Source organism: Carassius gibelio, chromosome B13 (assembly GCF_023724105.1).
Source record: "Carassius gibelio isolate Cgi1373 ecotype wild population from Czech Republic chromosome B13, carGib1.2-hapl.c, whole genome shotgun sequence".
Taxonomy (NCBI): domain Eukaryota; kingdom Metazoa; phylum Chordata; class Actinopteri; order Cypriniformes; family Cyprinidae; genus Carassius; species Carassius gibelio.
This window is the reverse complement of record NC_068408.1, coordinates 11803231-11819470: the sequence shown is the minus strand read 5'-3', so window position 1 is coordinate 11819470 and position 16240 is coordinate 11803231. Positions and strand designations below refer to the sequence as shown.

General features: G+C 36.9%; 1 protein-coding gene and 1 long non-coding RNA gene across 7 annotated transcripts in view; one reads left to right on the top strand and one right to left on the bottom strand.

The window, feature by feature from the left end:
• The window catches only part of LOC127970778 (zinc finger MIZ domain-containing protein 1), a 135817-nt gene that overhangs the window by 42457 nt on the left and 77120 nt on the right, over positions 1-16240 (top strand). For all 6 annotated transcript variants that reach the window (XM_052573507.1, XM_052573505.1, XM_052573509.1 and 3 more), the window contains one exon: positions 3663-3737. The gene's annotated coding sequence lies outside the window, so the exon portion shown is untranslated. The remainder of the gene's footprint in view (positions 1-3662; positions 3738-16240) is intronic.
• On the bottom strand, positions 15073-15958 carry LOC127970782 (uncharacterized). The gene is made up of 2 exons (XR_008156679.1): positions 15882-15958; positions 15073-15390 (listed from the first exon to the last, which is right to left on the bottom strand). It is a non-coding gene; the product is annotated as an uncharacterized LOC127970782 (long non-coding RNA).

Sequence of the window (16240 nt, the reverse complement as noted above, 5' to 3'; positions counted from 1 at the left end):
TTCTAAAATGTCTAAAAATTATAATTTGTGTGTGTGTGTGTGTACAAACTCTATGAAATCGACCTATCAAAATCTGTGCCCTATAACATGGAAAAGCATGTAACTGTTACCCTGCAGACTGACATTAGCTTTTTCTTCTTCACTGATGACCCTCTTAGAGTGTATCTTGCCCACTACAGTTACTGAGTAAATTAGAGCTGCGGAAAACATGGTGACAGATGTCTTGCATCACTCTCATGTGATTGGCTGTGAGTTTTTTTTTATTGTCTGTGTGAAGTCTCATTACCCACTGCCCCTGGAAAAGAGCCTAATAAGGCAGACAACAGTCTGCAGTCTCTATTGAACTGTACAGAGAAAAATAAAGGTCTGCACCACATGTGAGGACACCTGCTTGCTAATTTGTATGTCCGCAGAATGCTTGTGTTGTGCCTTTTTTTCAGTCAGAGCAAATATGTGCTCAGATTTTGATGCGGAAAACCAATTGGGGAAAAGAAAGATGTCCCTCCAGCGGGTTGAGCCCTAAATGAATTATTCAGATCTGCATGTTGTGTGTTTTGCCGGCCCATTCTGCTTAATGGCATCTTTTATGGCATGCATCAGAGACGACTCCAGATGTAAGACAGCCTCGGCATTCCAGCTTTCTGCACTGCCTCACTGTGTGCCTGAGGAACAAAGCTTAAAATGCTGGAATTCATTTCACTTTTAGTTTCCCCTTAATAAACGATTCGCAAATCAATGGCTGCTTTTGTAATTTGTTTCCGTGCTCAGTTTTGTGATAATGTTTTGCAAGCAAGGCTCTTTGGATCAATATAAGATTGAGGGGGAAAACAAGCCTGGCTTCTATTTTTCTTTTCAAATATTTGGAAAATGATGCAGTTGGTGCATTATCTCATCCAGAACAATTTAGCTTCCTAATGGAATGCTAGTTTTGGTTCAGATAGGAAAAACAGAAGTGTATTTGAACATGCAAATGAAAGACGATTTCATATAAAAAAAATCTATTTTAATTCAGTTGCTTGCTTGATCACCCTGATTATTCTTAATGATGTGCAACTTAGTTAATGTATATGCCTTAAATTATGCTTTTATCATGTAAAGGTCATAACCATTTAGGCAAAACATGCACATCTTGACTTTTCAATGTCAAAACCAGAGAAAACCCACTAAATTCAGAATCTGCGTTTCTTGTATTGTGTTGTACTTTTATAATGAGCTGGTTTTTGAGTCATCAGTGCTTTGTTTTACATGTAACAGCCCTCATCGGTGGTGTGCAACACCTCTGTAAGTGTGTGTTTTCTATCTTTGTGTGTTTGTCTGTGTTGTGCCTGGTCTTTCCTCTGCTGCACCTGCACTAATTGTAAGTGTGCAGCTGTGATGTGAGAGCCGTACTCCAGCTGGGAGAGCTTGTTGAGCTGCCACACAAACCCGGCGAGCTAAACACCCCAGTAAGTCCCTCCTTGACTCAGCTAATGAGTGTGGAGCACAGACAATGCACCCCGATCCAGCAGCCCATCTGAGCGCCACTGCAGTCCAAGAACCGGAGGAGGTCGTCTATAGACGGCTCTCAGTTTGTGCTCCGTGACCGTGAAAGTGTGGCTAATCAAGCCTTTGCTGTCTCGGCCTCCTGTATCCTGACTGTGTCTTTCCTTTATTGTTAGTATCAGTCCATCTCATGGGTTTCTCTCATGCTGAGTGACTCCAGATCAGTCATCCAGCCTGAAGGTCATATTTTCTGATGCTCGCTTTGTCACAGTCTCATGTTCATGCAGGAGTTTTTGTATTCATTATTATTAGTTGTTATAATAAAATTTGACTAATTATTATTTCAATGTTTCAGAAAGACATGCATTTGTTATTATTATTATTTGTTTTATGTATTTATGTATAGTTTTTTTCCATATATATATATATATATGATGCTGGATGTTTCATCAGATGTGGGTTTTGATAACCTAATTGTACCAATTAAAACGATAGTAGCCCATTGAAATCTGGAGCAGTAGCAGTCCTTAAGGAATAACCTATAACATCTTTGTGTCTAAACCTTATTTCGGGAAGTCCTTGGGCATCGTGTCCGGAATAACACTTGCGAATGTTATCCGAGTAGGACGTTAATGTGCATTTTAAGTTTTATCTGTTCTCAAATGCTTAATGGAAGTACTGTAGAGCATTTTGTTAATTAAAAGGATAGGTCCAATCTAATTTGACTCAGAAATAAGAAAATAAATGAGAGGGTCACAGCAGCCAACCAGATTTGAGTGTAATTTAATAGCATTCTGTGTGGAAGTTGCTATTATTTTTATTATCATAATCATTCTGGTATCTGTAGTCACTGTGACCTGACTCAATTACAATATTCTGGTGTATCAAACGTGGTATGTGGGTATTAGAAGTACAGTCAGGATAAACGAGTCCATTAATAGTCAAAGCATGATCCTATTAGGATATCAGTAGTTTTGCTTTTCCAAAAGCTGACTTGAAATATTCATATGAAATTACAGCTTTATGGATCCGTAGGGGTTGATAGCAGGAATTCAAGCAATAAACACACCTAGTAGATCCTGCACTCCAGTCGCAATGCCGAGGCCAGAATCAGACGGATTGTCACTTTTTTTCCCTTTAGATTAGAAGTATTTATTCAGACTCCGTGACAGTTGCATGACAGGATATGGATGGTGGAGCTGTAGAAGCTGATGAGAAAGATAAACAGAGACACAAAGTTTTATATGAGCAGATTATTGCTGCCTTCAAGTCATGTCAGAATTATCGTATTTACTTGAAGAGCGCACATGTGTAGTCTGTGCCAATGGGGAATCCTGGATTTTCTTTGAACCCTGACTTTTTGAGTCGAGGATGTGTCCATTAAATAATAATAGCGGGTGATTTTGTTTATTGGTTATAACGGAGCTGGAGTGAAAAATGTTGACTGTACAATTTAGTACTGTACGTTTCTTGCTACAGTAGTGCTATAAAAGCTTCCAGGGTTTGCCTGCAAGTTGCAAATTGCCTGCAAATTGTCTGTTTTTTACAGAACATTAAATGGTGTAAATTAAAAGTTGCAAAATGACTTTCAAACTCATAAGATGCTGTATGATGTTAAATCTCATTGTGTGATTTATTATGTAGTAGGTAATCTGTGTTGTGGTCTAGACAGGATATAAATGTTTGTTGTTGTTACTCTAACCACGCCTCCTTCGAATACATTAAGTAAGGTATAAATTACAGTCAGCTTGTCGTTATTGAAACATACTGTAAACCCTGACAGGGTGATCAGGACCCCGAAGGCAAGTCAGCTTTTTCCACAGCTCCTTAACCAATGAATGCGTTTTTAGCCTTACTTTTTATTTGGTATGCTGGTTGTGACATCATGAAATGGCAAAGCATACTCAGCATTTTTTATGTTATTTCCTTGTAATAAGGCTAAATTTGGCTGTTTATGAAAAATATTACATTTGCCTTTCTCTATCATCACTATGATGGTTAGATTGTCTCCTATACTAGCTGATAAATTCCACTGATCACAATGGTACATTGTGACATTGTCAAGCAGGGAAGGTGCAGAACAGGGGATTATGAATACTGAGAACAACATATGTAACCGTGCACACCATTTACTTTGGCAAAGGATTAATATAATGTGTTCTGTTTTTTTAAATTTCCAGATCACTTCTGTGATTGATGAGGATATGTGAGTGAATTTGCCAAACACTGAACAAAGAAATCTACTGCATCCTCCGGTAAGCACTTCTGACTGATGATCCTTCACTGCTCATTTCTGCTAATGATTGTTCACCTAATCGCAGATTTGCACACACACGTGCCGCTCGCATGGTGTTATCTTCAAAAACAACTTTCCCGAATTAACTCGAATGGCGTAATTGGTGCTAAAAACTGGAAAGCATGCACGCTATTGTGGCAGATTCTCATATTTCTCGAGCACAGTCAAACGACAAATTTATTTAGTGTTTTTGAGCAGCAGCAGAACGCTCTGTATAACATGAGTCATAATTAGCAGCGGGGCCTCTCAAATCACTCGCTGCTTTGTTGTTCCCCCTTACAACGTCAGTGTCAGTTTTTTTTACGTTATTATTAAAGCCAGGCACAATTACTGAGACGTGAGATTCTTTGAAAAAAAAAAAAAGTTTTAGCAGGCAGACTTTTGTCTATACAGCACATGTTGTATGAAGTGTTTCATTCTAAGCCTTTAATATGTTCACTGTTTTCTGTCTGGTCTTGTGTACCGACATGGAAAAACTCGAAGGTGAATCTTTTTTGAAGCATCTACATTCTGCTAATGAGTTTGCAAGGGGGCGGAGCCATAAAGGCCAGATTGCCAGGAGAAGAGGGAGAAGAGAAGCCTGTAAATTATGGATGCAAACTGCCATTTCTGCCAGGGAAAAGAAAAGAGAGGCGCTGGGAGAAACCACAAGTCATGCATATCAGATTATCCTTCCTTTAGCCCTCCCGCTCCCTCACTTTTACTTAATTTTCTTATCATGCTTCTTGAGCAAACTTGCACACACAATCTGGGCTGTGTATCTCTAGTCACATGAGGGCCAGAGGTGCTGACGAGCTGGAATGCTTGGCCTGGTATTTCCTGATGCTCACACACACACACACATACACAAACACACATTTGCGTAAACACAGAGGGCAGGCTATATATTTGTGGATGGGTTCATGTTTGACTTGGTGGCAGAACGAATGGCAGAATGATGAAACACAGATTTTTTTTTTTTTTTTTTTTTTTTTAAGCTTTGTAAAGATTTTACAAAGCTACCATATGGTTTTCAGTTGATTTTTATTTACTGCAGACAAAATGAATAGCTGTTGGAAAGTTCTGGATATATATGTGTGTGTGTGTGTGTGTGTTTGCTTAAGTAAACAATTAACATCCTTTTCAATAAAGGAACTTTATAAGTCTTATTTATGAAAAGATTTTATGAAAACTTACCATCTGCTCTTGCATGTGACTGGCAATTATTTTGTTGAACTGAAAGATTATGAATCATTTAGTTTTGTAATTGGACACAATATTCACCAAAGGAAAATCGGTCTTCTAAAATAATTAAATAATTCCAAGGCTAATTAATTGCTGCATGCATTATAAAAGGTAAAATATTTAAGATAAATGAATAAACTCATTAGTTTTCTTAAAAAGGTCTATTTTCATCCTTCACCCTAGTTATTCATTCTGTACTGTTTTGTTCGCACCTTCACAAAATGAGGGAATTTCCGATAGTGGTGGGTTTCAGTGAGATCAGGACAGAAGTGGGTGGGTCTCTGTGAAAGTATATATGTTTGTGGGGGAATAATGGAGCCATTCTTCAGCTCTATGGAAGCCGCTGTACAGTGGCGTGTGGTGGACCTGCCAGAGGCACTGGGGTCACCTTAAAATAGCTCCAACCCTCGAATGTCAGAAGCAAAGCTGAGACGGCACACCAAACACTGGCCATTTGACTGAGACCATCAAAGAAATCTCTATGAAGTCCTTGAGATTTTTGCCGCAGCCAGGAAAACATCCAGGCGTAATAAGTTAATCATGTTTTGATTTAGATCTAATATTGAAACGTGGCAGTCTTTTATAATTTGTGCAGGAATAAATTTCTGTATCATACAACAAACCCACAAATCTGTGTGCATGCATGGCAGGCAGTTCCAGAGCACTAGTAGGTTGCCCATCAGGATGTTTGTTTAATAATGATTCAAAAGGTCATTTAGTTGGACTATGCGGTTAGGATTATTTTTGCTATAATAGGAATGATTTCATACCAGGTCACATGTTTGACATGGGTTCATGATTTCGGTGATTAATTTGACTGCTTCTTACACTACAAACAGTAGCAGAAAGCTCAGAGAGAACAGAAGCAGGGGTCAATCTGGTCTGCCTATGAGTGGCAAAAGTAAACAAAACTAGCATTTTAAATAAATCAGATTATTTTTTATTTTCTTTAGAAACCACACATCTCTAAAATCTCTAAAAACCCAATCAGAAGAGTGTATGCTGTTCCTCTGATACGTATTATATGTATTATTAGTAAACCATTATGCTGCTCTTCTCAAAGGCAGTGTGCAGTATTTCACCTCTGTCTTATTTACTAACCACCCGCAATCTAGTTTTACCAGACTTCATTTTTATTTGTGTGTGTGGTGTTTTTATTTATTTTTTTGTCCATACTTTAAAATAATTTATTCAGTTGGGTTCAATTTTGTTTAGACCCCAAACATTCTTCAAGATATCTTGTTTTATTTAATCGGTAATAAGGCCTACAGATTTGGAATAACACGAAGTTAAGTGATTTCAAGTGAACTATCCCTTTAAAATAAGAGAAATTTACTTGAGAATCAATATTGCATAACATATTTTAACTGTAAAATTAGACCAATATTTATTAAGAATAGGATTTAAGATGTACATTGTTCGCTTAAGATAGTTAACATTGCACCATTACACCATTACTGCTCAAAAAAGGCTGGTGGTAAACTCAATTTTGTTTACATTTTTTATTGATTGTAATTCTTTATGTGAGAATCAAATAATGGAGAAGTGCATTGGAACTTTCTAAAAATCCATATGTGTAGACAATCTTAATTTTGTCATTTTAAAGAACTGATTTAGTTTTCTGCTGTGGTGGATCAATAGTCCCAGTAAAGTATGTCAGATTGTGGTAGTCTGTCTTAGGGTTGCAAAGGGGTGGAAAATTTCCAGAAACTTTCCAAAAATGCCTGGAAGATTACAAAAAATCCTGGATAGTTTCCAAAATTTCTGAAATGTTTCACCTTTTTACAACCCTAGTCTGTAGTGACACCTAGAACCACGCACGCTATGGGTAAATCCAGGCATGCAGATTGTGTTCAGTACAGATTTTTTGGTGTGCTTCTATTATTACCTGCATTGCCCAAGTAGTAGGCCTATAGCATAAAACAGTGCAAACAAACAAATTATACTAGCAGTGTTTGCAGTTTCAATTTTGTAATTTAACCTTCTGGCAATGTTGATTTTGTGACGGTGGTATGGCCATGTTAATGGTTTAATAAAGGATACTGTGGCAGTTTGAACAACAAATGAATTCCCGGCAGGGCCACCAGTGTTACGTGCACCTTGCGTGCTTCACCCTGTGCCCAGGTGAGTGTAATCAATTGCCGAATGGTTCATAAATAATATACTTGATTTCTCAGGCTCTGTGCTTGGCCATAGCGAACTCCCGCCACGACACCTCATGTGTCCTTTTAACCTTGCTTGTACAGACAGATGAGCGCTGGAATCGACCCCCCAAAGGGGATTGAAGAGAGCTGAGACAAATAACATTACAGCGCAAAAGCAGATCGGGGAGGTTGAGTTTTCTGGGTGCAGACACAAAGCAGAATGATCTCATTTGATAAATCTTGATTTGAGATGAATCATATGTAGAAAACCTGTGTTGAGGAAGCTGCTTTGAAACTGTTACTTCGTTTCAGAAATTAACTACATCTTAGTCTCACTTTTTGAATTTAATGGCTACATTTGAAGCTATTTAAGGGAGTAGTTTATTAAGTTGGCTTGAAAAAGCCAACTTACTGATCTACTATTTAATCTTATTATTATTATTATTATGTTGGCTTGGCAACAAGCCAACATACTGTTATGCTATTTAAACTTCTTCTTTTTCTTATTATTATTTTTCTGACACAGAAATTCTAAACGCTACTCCTCCTAGGGCTTTAAAGCCACAAGCCCCAAACTCGGCAGACACCTGCGGGATAGAGCGGTGCAGGTTGCTATATCTTTTCAGAATGATCAGACTTAAAGTGTTTTTTTTATTAATTTTTAAATGTAAAAACTCATTACCCATAGACTTCCATTGTCTGAGAAAAATCGCGCCCCTACTGGTTGCAATACCCGGAGTTTTGTTTACTTTCACTTTTACATTGGTTAAAAATACAAGTAAATAATACAATTTCCCTCAAACTGACAAGCTAAACCAACATATCTGATTACAGGGGTCAGGGCTCATTAATAATTTATTTCTGGGCAGAGACCAGTCAGACGAGAGAAGAATCACGGCTGGTCAGCTGCTGGAGGCATTGTCTCTTAGAGCTCACAACGAGCGAATTTATTATGTTGGCTTGGCAACAAGCCAACATACTGTTATGCTATTTAAACTTCTTCTTCTTCTTTTTCTTATTATTATTTTTCTGACAGAAATTCTGAACGCTACTCCTCCTAGGGCTTTAAAGCCACAAGCCCCAAACTCGGCAGACACCTGCGGGATAGAGCGGTGGTGTGTGCTATATCTTTTCAGACTGATCAGACTTAAAGTTTTTTTTTTATTAATTTTTAAATGTCAAAATTCATTACCCATAGACTTACATTGTCTGAGAAAAATTGCGCCCCTACAGTTGCAATGACATTTAGGGGAGGGGAGCAGTCAGACGAGAGAAGAATCACTGCTGCTCAGCTCAGGCTGTCTACACGGAGCCGACAACAAGCGAATTCATTCCTATTTAAGACATTTTAAAAACGCGATTACACGCAATCCACACGTTAGAACACACCAAGAGCTAAATTGAGATGTTTCTGAACTGTTTAAAGTAATAACATGATATATTCGCGGCAGCCAACTGCTCGCGAGCTGGCAATGTATTTCTCTGAACACTTGAAGTCCACAGAGAATTTACAGCCTTTCACATTAAAACACTGCAGCGAAACGGCACAAAACAATTAGAATAATATATTAAATGGTTTTAAAGTAGTTTTGGCCACTGTCACGCTGGTCTTAGCTGGTTTCTAACTGAATCATCAGGCGGAACGTCACAGTGAGCTCGCGCTTCAGCCCCGCGCTGCGGGAAACTGGACTGAGCAGCTGATGGCGCGTGTGCACGAGAGAGAGCCGCGCGTCAACACTGAACCGAGCTCTCGTTCAGGACGTTCACTTCCTCCTGGACCTGAACGAACAAATTCAAATCGCAGTTTAAATAAACAGAAAAAAGAGCGAAAAGCGAAAGAGCTCAATTCAGCAGCGCGGTGTTGTTCAGGGCAAGCAGAGACGCGTCTCAAAGTCTTCTTGCTTTTGTACCGACAACAAATACATACAAAATATGTCGAAATACCCGTGTTGGAAAGTGTGTTCGAATAAGTATGTGGTTATGTCTTAAGTGAAAGTAAAGAGTTGCAAAAAAAAATCGGATGTGTATCATCATAATGGATGCGTTTGTCTCTTAAAGGGACCGCGCCTAATTTACTAGCTCTGCTGTCAGAGTCTTTAATGTATGAAAATGAAAGTAAATCACTCACTGCTCTTGACTGAATTACCTTGTAGTACAAGAATTTATCCAAAGTCAATCCAAAAATCAGATAGAATTGTTTTACTAGTGGGTGCAGGCCACTAGTTCATTTATGTAAGTGAGTATGGCAAAATAGTGATCTGTGAAATATTATACCCACAAATTCTTAATACTGTAGGCTACCAGTGAAATTGATTAAAAAAATAATAATTAAGGACCTGCCCATGTTTTGCTTAAGTGTTTCTTTCTTTAATTGTTAATGCAACCTTTTCACACCACAGACTGAACCAAATTAAGCATTTCTTGCTTGGTAACTGTTCAACAAAGTATTGATAGTTGTGTAAATATTGTCATACTGACAGTCTGAAGTTTTGGTTGATTCCATTACATATCTTTTTATCAAAGTTATCCGAAATTATCAATATGAATTTGTTCTGAGTTATTGTCATATATTATTACCAGTTTCTAAACTACAGCAAATAAACTGTGATTATGTGAGAAATGTTGAAGGTGTCTGAATACATTTTGGTTTGATTGTGTATTTTATCTTACAGTGAAGACTATGCAGCGCTATTTTAAATTAACATAAACAAACTTAAAAAAATGTAAACATTATGTAAATAGCACAAATAAATAAATAGAATGAACATACAGTACAAATTAAACAATTTTAAACAGTGTGTAACTGCATCATCTATACAAACCATTGTGCTTGGACCCCTTATGATCTCCTTGATTTAAAATGCATTGTTTCAGTAATCTTGTGTGTCGTTGCCCACAACGCAACGGTGGCAGGACTGTGAAATACATACATGAGAAAAATAGGCATGACTTATTTCACATCCAGCTAGACAACCCTGTCATAGCTGTTATCATAGCCCAGGCTTTTTATTAAAAAAAGAAAACAGCAAGGGAGCATGGAAAAAGACTGTTGCAGGTTTTTTTTTTTTTTATGGCATTATTATTTGTATTAATTTTGCAGCGGGGCAACTCAATGTTGGGCACACAAGTACTTTGGCTCTTTTGCTCCATGGCCAAGATGGCCAAGCCAACATCAAAGTTAGTTCACTAACTTTTAATTATGTTGGCTTGGCAACAAGCCAACATACTGTTATGCTATTTAAACTTATTTTTATTTTTATGTTGGCTTGGCAACAAGCCAACATACTGTTATGCTATTTAAACTTCTTCTTTTTCTTCTTATTATTTTTCTGACAGAAATTCTGAACGCATCTCCTCCTAGGGCTTTAAAGCCACAAGCCCCAAACTCGGCAGAAACCTGCGGGATAGAGCGGTGGTGTGTGCTATATCTTTTCAGACTGATCAGACTTAAAGTTTTTTTTTTTATTAATTTTTAAATGTCAAAATACATTACCCATAGACTTACATTGTCTGAGAAAAATTGCGCCCCTAGTTGCAATAACCGAGATTAAAGGGAGGAGTCGGGTTTCGTTTCACTTTTACCAAGTAAATAATACAATTTCCCTCAAACTGACAAGCTAAACCAACATATCTGATTATTACAGGGGTCAGGGCTCATTAATAATTTATTTCTGGGCAGAGAGCAGTCAGAAAGACGAGAGAAGAATCACTGCTGCTCAGCTCAGGCTGTCTACACGGAGCCGACAACAAGCGAATTCATTCCTATTTAAGACATTTTAAAAACGCTATTGCACGCAATCCACACGTTAGAACACACCAAGAGCTAAATTGAGATGTTTCTGAACTGTTTAAAGTAATAACATGATATATTCGCGGCAGCCAACTGCTCGCGAGCTGGCAATGTATTTCTCTGAACACTTGAAGTCCACAGAGAATTTACAGCCTTTCACATTAAAACACTGCAGCGAAACGGCACAAAACAATTAGAATAATATATTAAATGGTTTTAAAGTAGTTTTGGCCACTGTCACGCTGGTCTTAGCTGGTTTCTAACTGAATCATCAGGCTGAACATCACAGATGAGCTCGCGACGTATTCCTCTGAACACTTGAAGTACACATTTACAGCCTTTCACATTAAAACACTGCAGCGAAACGGCACAAAACAATTTGAATAATATATTAAATGGTTTTAAAGTAGTTTTGGCCACTGTCACGCTGGTCTTAGCTGGTTTCTAACTGAATCATCAGGCGGAACGTCACAGTAAACTCGCGCTTCAGCCCCGCACTGCGGGAAACTGGACTGAGCAGCTGATGGCGCGTGTGCACGAGAGAGAGCCGCGCGTCAACACTGAACCGAGCTCTCGTTCAGGACGTTGACTTCCTCCTGGACCTGAAAGAACAAATTCAAATCGCAGTTTAAATAAACAGAAAAAAGAGCGAAAAGCGAAAGAGCTCAATTCAGCAGCGCGGTGTTGTTCAGGGCAAGCAGAGACGCGTCTCAAAGTCTTCTTGCTTTTGTACCGACAACAAATACATACAAAATATGTCGAAATACCCGTGTTGGAAAGTGTGTTCGAATAAGTATGTGGTTATGTCTTAAGTGAAAGTAAAGAGTTGCAAAAAAAAATCGGATGTGTATCATCATAATGGATGCGTTTGTCTCTTAAAGGGACCGCGCCTAATTTACTAGCTCTGCTGACAGAGTCTTTAATGTATGAAAATGAAAGTAAATCACTCACTGCTCTTGACTGAATTACCTTGTAGTACAAGAATTTATCCAAAGTCAATCCAAAAATCAGATAGAATTGTTTTACTAGTGGGTGCAGGCCACTAGTTCATTTATGTAAGTGAGTATAGCAAAATAGTGATCTGTGAAATATTATACCCACAAATTCTTAATACTGTAGGCTACCAGTGAAATTGATTAAAAAAATAATAATTAAGGACCTGCCCATGTTTTGCTTAAGTGTTTCTTTCTTTAATTGTTAATGCAACCTTTTCACACCACAGACTGAACCAAATTAAGCATTTCTTGCTTGGTAACTGTTCAACAAAGTATTGATAGTTGTGTAAATATTGTCATACTGACAGCTGTCTGAAGTTTTGGTTGATTCCATTACATATCTTTTTATCAAAGTTATCCGAAATTATCAATATGAATTTGTTCTGAGTTATTGTCATATATTATTACCAGTTTCTAAACTACAGCAAATAAACTGTGATTATGTGAGAAATGTTGAAGGTGTCTGAATACATTTTGGTTTGATTGTGTATTTTATCTTACAGTGAAGACTATGCAGTGCTATTTTAAATTAACATAAACAAACTTAAAAAAAATGTAAACATTATGTAAATAGCACAAATAAATAAATAGAATGAACATACAGTACAAATTAAACAATTTTAAACAGTGTGTAACTGCATCATCTATACAAACCATTGTGCTTGGACCCCTTATGATCTCCTTGATTTAAAATGCATTGTTTCAGTTATCTTGTGTGTCGTTGCCCACAACGTGACGGTGGCAGGACTGTGAAATACATACACGAGAAAAATAGGCATGACTTATTTCACATCCAGCTAGACAACCCTGTCATAGCTGTTATCATAGCCCAGGCTTTTTATTAAAAAAAGAAAACAGCAAGGGAGCATGGAAAAAGACTGTTGCAGGTGTATTTTTTTTTATGGCATTATTATTTGTATTAATTTTGCAGCGGGGCAACTCAATGTTGGGCACACAAGTACTTTGGCTCTTTTGCACCATGGCCAAGATGGCCAAGCCAACATCAAAGTTAGTTCACTAACTTTTAATTCTAGTTCTTATTTAAGACCTTTTAAAACGGCGATTGCACGCAATCCACACGTTAGAGCACACCAAGAGCTAAATTCAGATGTTTCTGAACTGTTTAAAGTAATAACATGATATATTCGCGGCAGCCAACTGCCCGCGAGCTAGCGATGTATTTCTCTGAACACTTGAAGTCCACAGAGAAATTACAGCCTTTCACATTAAAACACTGCAGCGAAACGGCACAAAACAATTAGAAGAATATATTATACACATGAAAATGAGTGTTTATATGTGCTTGTGAGATTTATCTGTCAGGCTGAACATCGCAGCGATTGCTCAGCGTTGCATGGTAAAGCAGGGAGCTACACTGAGACCAAAAGGGTCGCATGCATCACTGATTATTTTTGTACCTACTTATGTGTTATGCTATGATTTAATATGACCATTTATTAAAACAGAAATGTGTATTTTAAGAATACGTTTTATAACGTAAATTATGTCTCTGGCCAAATAACAGAGAGAAAGACGAGAGAGAAATGAGCGCTTCCAAAAATAATATCACAGCGAATTGCACGAATCCACCCATTAGAACACAACAAGAGCAGAATTCAGGTGTTTTTGAACTGTTTATGTGTGCAAAATGAAATATAATTTGACAGCGTGATACAGCTTATGAATACTTGATGTCTGGGCAGAGAGCAGTCAGAAGAATCAGAGAGAAGAATCACGGCTGCTCAGCTCAGGCTGTCTCCACGGAGCTCACAAAGAGCGAATTTATTCTTATTTAAGACCTTTTATAATTAAATTATATCGACGATTGCACGCAATCCACACGTTAGAACACAGCAATAGCTGAATTCAGATGTTTCTGAACTGTTTAAAGTAACATCCCAGCAAACAATCGGACGTCTTTTGACCGGTGAAAAGACGTCCATCCGAGACGTCCCGTCATGGTTGAAAAATAGTTCCAAAATGAAAGTTGAACCGACGTCTTTGACGTCTTTTTGACGTGAACTGCACGTCTTTTCTGCACGTCCCTGGACGTCTAAATGCGCCGATTTCTGGACGTCGTTGTCTTCTGGATTTTTAAATGCGTTGCTGCATAGTTTAAGTGTATATATATATATATATATATATATATATATATATATATATATATATATATATATATATATATATATATATATATATATATATATATATATATATATATATATATATATAAGCCTGCATATAAAATAATCACACACCCACTGTGTAACATCGTGAAAGGCAATCAATTATGTCGTGAGGTTTAACACATCTTGACAGAAGTTCAAGACCGGTCCAGTCAGACATGAACATCCATAAAACATCTTAAACACGTGTACATCACTAACAATAACACATTATTTGTGGACATATGCAAAAAAAAAGAAGCATTTTCTGATTTAGCACATTTTATTGTTTTTGAACAGTTTCGCATCTGTTAACCAAAATAAAATACTAATTACAAAAATACTGTATTATTATATAAAGGGAAAATTCTTTCATTTACTCACCCTCATGTTTCAAACCTGTATACCTTTCTGTGTTCTGACGATATTGTTTTCATGTTTGCTTTACTGGGACAATGACAAATAAGAATCTTCAAGATGATAATATATTTAAAAATGTGTTTTTCAATGTTATCTTTGTATCCATTTTGGATTTCTGAAATAAGTTTACAGGCCTACCATTTTTTTCATCAGAAATATGATTTAATGAGGGCCATCACTGAATAAAAAGTGCTGAAATACTCAATCTTAAAGTCCATTATTATTGTTAAAAATTTATATTTGCAGTGTTTGTTTATTAATGTTTTTTATATATAATATAAATCAATATTAATTGCATTTATTTTAAAATACTTTAATCATATAATATTAAGAACATTAGTAATATTTGAACATGTGGCATAAACACCTTGCAGGAGCCATTGTTGTCATGTGACAAGAATATCATAAAACATAAGACCCTCATCATAAAACATGTTTGAAAACATTGCTATTTATGAAATCAATGTGGTGTCAATGATTTTATACTGTATAGAACCGACATGAATTCAAATATTACATTTCTGAGAATGTTTTCTACTAGAATGTTAAAATATGGTTTCTTTTTATCAATTATTTTTTAATCTTGTCATTGACTTACACAGTTGTCTCATAAACACAAAGATATTTGGAAGAATGTTTGTAACCAAGCAGATCTCACAATCCATTAACTGCCACTGTAGGAAAAATTATTATGATCGTAACATGAGGGTGAGAAAATTATGACTATTTTCATTTTTGGGTGAAATATCCCTTAAACACACTACAGTTGTTTGGCTCATTTCTTGTAACCTCCACCCCCATCTCTTCCTGGAGCGAGCTTCAGGTGTTCTGTCATTGCTGCATCCACTTCAGAGTCTCCACCTTTTCACAGCATCTGAGGCAAGAGAATACATTTCTTTTTAAAATAAATAAAATAAAACATTTGAGATAAATGACATGCACTTATTTTCAAAATATCTTTATGGTCTACAGCTAAAAAAAAAACCCTTGGATCAAGATGAATGAATCATAAATGAAACATTAGGAAAAAAATGTAATCAACAAGCATTAGATTTTATTTTTATAGTACAAAAGGTGTTACGCTTTAATGTGATGCCCTTGAGAAACACTCACAGTGTAACTGTGAGAAAGTGAACAGGACATTTCTGATAAGACAGGAGGGCTGTGATGTCCCCTGAATAATTAATTAAAGCGTGCCAATAAAAATTACATCAATATAAGTAACTTTTAGCCTTCTAACGTTAGCTAATTTTAGCCATACTCAGTGAATTTCAGTTGACAAGGTGGGCATCATTTCTCTCGGTTCCTTCGTGTCAAACAAGTAAAACTCAAGCACGTTAATCAAATAATACAAAATGTACTTACACAACAGTAGATTTTATATAATTTATATCGATACATCTCAGTCCTCTTCGAGTCCTCTCCTCCTCGTGGTTGCCTGCTCAATATACCGGAACTTCCGGAAGGGAACTTCCGGAAGAGAAAGCGAGATCTCGCGAGATAATCTATCCTATCGCGGGATTTTGTAATATCACGAAAACATCAGTATGTTTTGTGTCTATCTTGGCAGCACCGTTTTGGCAATTACATTCAACTCAGACCGAAATTGTGACCCGGTATATATCTGTTTCACATGTATATGCATAGATTCAATAAAAATAATAACAACAAATACATAAAACAGGTTGAAATAATGACTAAATTGCAGCATTGATTTGCAATCA